Consider the following 4,368-nt stretch of genomic DNA (forward strand, 5'->3'; position numbering starts at 1 on the left):
GTGTTTCGTTGTGAAAGAGAAACTACTTTGTTTGGCCTTCCAAAAAAGGACTATATCCGCTTCGTCATGCCTAGAGCTTATCCGTGCTGGTCGCTGAGGAAATACATCAACTTCGTGCTGTGGATTGCCAGATCGGCTTTCACCGTGGACGAAGCAGAATCCAGCCTGGGGTCGTCACATGTGGTTGCCGCAATCCCGCCGCCGCTCACTCAAGCCCGCCGTGTGTGGTGCTGTTTCGTTGTGAAAGCTACTTTGTTTGGTCTTCCAAAAGAGGACACGACTAGAAATCAGTGGTTAAATTGTATTTATAACACTGTTCCAGAACAGTTCAACCAAAATATTCAGATGTGTGCAGCACATTTTATGGAGGACTGTTTCCTGATCCTGGGAGAGTAGACTACAGTGCCGGCTGTTCTGATGCACAGAATGTAAGTACGTTTTTTTTATATTTAAAGAATTTGCCACTGATGATTCAAACGTGAGTTTTGGGCAGTGTAGAGTAGCACTTGTTGTTTGTCATTTCTCCGATTACAAATGCAGACATGGTTTTATGTTTATGCGGCGCGATGCAATGCAATCATTATAAGTATGTCATTATAATCCGTAATTATGTCCCCACTGGATGCAACAAATGCCTCTTTTATAATGGATTTGAATGCTTTTGTCTCGTCGCTCCGGCCGGACAGGGCATCACAGTATGGTGAGGGGCGTAACATTTCCGTCACACGCTTGAGGTATTCGGCCAATCACAACGCACTGGATAGCTGGCCAATCAGAGCACACCTCGCTTTTCAGACCGATCCCTAAAGCTTTTAAGCTTTGTTAAAATCTCATCTCAAAAGTGTTTCAGAAAGGCGGGGCATAGAGGAGAAACAATGTACAGTATGTGAAAAATAATGTTTTTTTAACCTTAAACTGCATAAACACATTTCATTACACCAAATACACAACATAATGTTCTTTTTAGCAACATCATATGACCCCTTTAAAGCAGACAGACTTTTGTATTTTATGGTGTCCCCTTTCTTTCCCATCTTCCTCCCACCATATTTCTGCCATATTTCAATACCTTTCTTTTTAACTAATGCTTTTCCTTCAACTTTTCCCAGTGGAATTGGGACTGTTATTTCCTTTTGTAATGCCTCTTTTGCTAGTTTGTCTGCACTTTCACTTCCTCATGCGCTGGCACCCAACAAAACCATAGGTTACTCTGTCGTTACTCTGAAACATCGAGTGGAGAGATCCACCTATGAGAAGGGCATCCCCGTACCTGACCTCTGCAGAAGCATCCAATTGCACAAGTCTGGCTAGACGGACAGAAGCGCGCAGCCAATGCCAGGTAAGGCCCCACCCCCTTACCTGAGAGCATATAAGGCCTGCACACTACGCTATTCTCCAGTAAGAATATTCGCTTCTTGTGCGGCAAACGGGGCAAAGCTGGTAGATCTCTCCACTCGATGTTTCAGAGAACCGGGGTTACGACAGTAACCTATTCCCTTTCATCATCTCGTGTTCGAGATTCACCTATGGGAGAGACATGGACAGCTCCCTGATTGCCCAATACACTCACAGTAAGGTTCTGTAAGCCAGAGAAGGACGGTCACCTCAAGGGGGCGGTGCCTGACACGTCCCATAATCATGCACCTGACAATCCTGACACACACACACACACGCGCACACACATGACTGCTGTGCACAGGCAGGACATGAAACATGTATGAGGCCCACACATGTAAATAAATCCAGCAACACATATGAAACTCCCAGGCAGGAAAATAAATGCACGCTTGGTGACACGAATGTGCATGGCCCGACGGCCCACTCACCCTTCGTTCCCTTACTACAATGTGTAAATGGGAGGAAGAGAGGAAGGTAACAAGGAGCTATGAAGACAGCCACCCCTAAAACAGAATGTGCTACCGAAGTTTTGGTGACATCCAGTCGGTAGTAATGCAAAAACCTATGGGGAGAGGCCCAGCTGGCAGCAGAGCAGATGTCCTGCAGTGACACTCCCCCGAACAAGGCCCAAGAGACGGCTAGGCCCCTCGTGGAATGAGCTCTGATGTAGAGACCTGCACTCCTGCGGGAGTACCGCGGGACCCAACGCAACAGGCGGGAAGAGACTCGTGTGTGTGTGTGTGGGATGCGGGAGAATAAAATGATTCGCGGGACTCCTGCAAAATAGAAATTATCTAAATATAAAGTGTCTAAAACATATAAATTGTTATTTATCTGTTGTACAAAAGTTATAACTAATATTAACATTAAAATGATTGATATGCGCAAGCTAGGCATAGTTTCTATTAACACGTGTTTAAAGGGTAGCGCAATGTAGCCAATCACAAACTCAGCTATTTTTTTTTCTAGAACACAATGGCCAATCAGAGGTTATTAAGTTAGAATGTACTCACCACAGTGCTGAAATTGCATGCTCATGAATCCTCTAATTTTAACACATGAAGTGTAGACATTGTGAAAGATTCATTATGCATACATTTATTGTGTTATAACTTTGAGATAGAGATTAACTGAGATGTCAGCTTTTAGTGATAATAAAGGAAGCGCTGCTCGCATTCTGCCATGCCAAACCATGCACGCAGCAGCCCATGCTTGCTTTTCTGTTAAAAATAACAGTGGTTTGTTAATGTTGATGCTTAGCCTAAATAACAAATATTTTATCGGGAGTGTTTATGCTGGGATGTTGTGGAGCTTACAGAACCATTTCATGTAAATTTCTTTGATGTACTGAAAAAGTCTATATAGATTACTTTTATGCAGGCTTTTGCGGGCGGAAGCGGGACAAAACATGAATGTCGCGGGCGGGAGTGGGACCAGATAAGATATATTTCTGCGGGCGGGTACGGGACAGAATCTTGCGGGAGCGGGACTGAAAAATCCATCCCACGCAGGTCTCTACTCTGATTTTCCCTGGGGGCTGCACACCCATCGAATCATATGCCAAAGCAATAGCTTCCACGAGCCAATGTGAGAGGCTTTGCTTAAATATGGGACTCCCTTTGTGCGGGGGTGCCCATGAAATAAAGAGCTGGTCGCTCTTCCGGAAAGCACTGGTCCTGATCATATACGTCTGTAATGCACGAACCGGACACAGAGCATTCAACCTCTGATCCTCGGTGGAGGGTGAAAATCGGACAGCTCCACCATCTCCGATGTAAACGCAGGGAAGCACTTAGGCAAAAAAGCCGGGTTCGGCTTAAGAAAATCCTTATCTCCTCTAAGAGAATTTAGTGCATGAGGAATGAACCGGGAGTGCATGTAGCTCACTGACACATTTAGCTGAAGCCAAGGCCAAGAGCAAAGCTGTCTTGAAGGACAGCAGCTTCAGGGAAATACTTCCCAGGGACTCAAAAGGGGATTGAGACAGAGCCTCCAGCACCATGGAGAGGTCCCATTCAGGAACAGTTCTCCTGATAACTGTCAAAGAACGATAGGGGATTATAAATCTGCGGATTAGAGGATGCTGCCTGACCGTTGAGCCCTCAAAGCCCACATGACGAGCAGAAATAGCCGCCAGGGAGACCTTAATAGTGGAAGAAACAGACCTGCCTTTATCCATAAGGTCTTGTAAAAAACACAAAATATCAAGAATTGAGCACTGATATGATGCGAGACTACGCCCATCACACCACCCTTCAAACACCTGCCACTTACAGCCATGTAAGGACAGAGTAGACACGGCCCTGGTATTCTGTATAGTAGCAACCACACGCAGGGGAAGCCTTAGCATGTTTAAGTCTGTCCTCTCACGGGCCAGGCCCAGAGAGCTACTCTGTCCGGGTGTGGGTGATAAATCTCCCCGTTCGCTTGAGATAATAGATCTGTGCGGAGGGGGAGGCGTCATGGCTGGGCACATAACAGAGGAATTATCTCTGCCAGCCACGGTGCTTTGGGCCACCTGGGTGCTATCAGAATGAGAGACAGGCCCTTCTCGCTCACCCTGGCCAGTGTTGGAGTTATCAGGCACAGGGGAGGAAAAGCATACAGCAGCACTTTGGGCCATGGGTGGGCCACTGTGTTGACCCAGAGGGGTGCGTCCACGTCCTTTAGCGAGAAGAACATAGGACAATGGCTGTTTTCACGCGAGGCGACTAGATCTACGGTTGCCTGTCCGAATCTCATCCATATCAAGCCCACTATCTGAGGGTGAAGGCGCCAATCTCCGTAGAGTGGGTTCCCCCTCGATAGAAGGTCCGCGCCTCTGTTCAGAATGCCTGGAACATGAGTCGCGTGTAATGACAGGAAAAACCGCCTGCTCACACTAAAAGCTTGTGAGCTAGAGTGTGAAGTTTCGATGAGCGCAAACCGCCCTGGCGATTGATATATGCTACTGCTGTGGTATTGTCGCAG

The 4,368-nt window shown here is 46.7% G+C and overlaps 2 pseudogenes; both read right to left on the reverse strand.

Moving 5' to 3' along the window:
- Positions 1 to 1,489: 1,489 nt before the first annotated feature.
- On the reverse strand, positions 1,490 to 4,021 carry LOC107569369 (uncharacterized; annotated as a pseudogene).
- Positions 4,022 to 4,154: 133 nt separating this feature from the next.
- Positions 4,155 to 4,368, reverse strand: part of LOC107569370 (uncharacterized) — a 4,850-nt pseudogene continuing 4,636 nt past the window's right edge.

The sequence above is a fragment of the Sinocyclocheilus grahami genome, unplaced genomic scaffold (genome assembly GCF_001515645.1).
Source record: "Sinocyclocheilus grahami isolate Dianchi unplaced genomic scaffold, SAMN03320097.WGS_v1.1 scaffold1340.1, whole genome shotgun sequence".
In the NCBI taxonomy this organism is placed as follows: domain Eukaryota; kingdom Metazoa; phylum Chordata; class Actinopteri; order Cypriniformes; family Cyprinidae; genus Sinocyclocheilus; species Sinocyclocheilus grahami.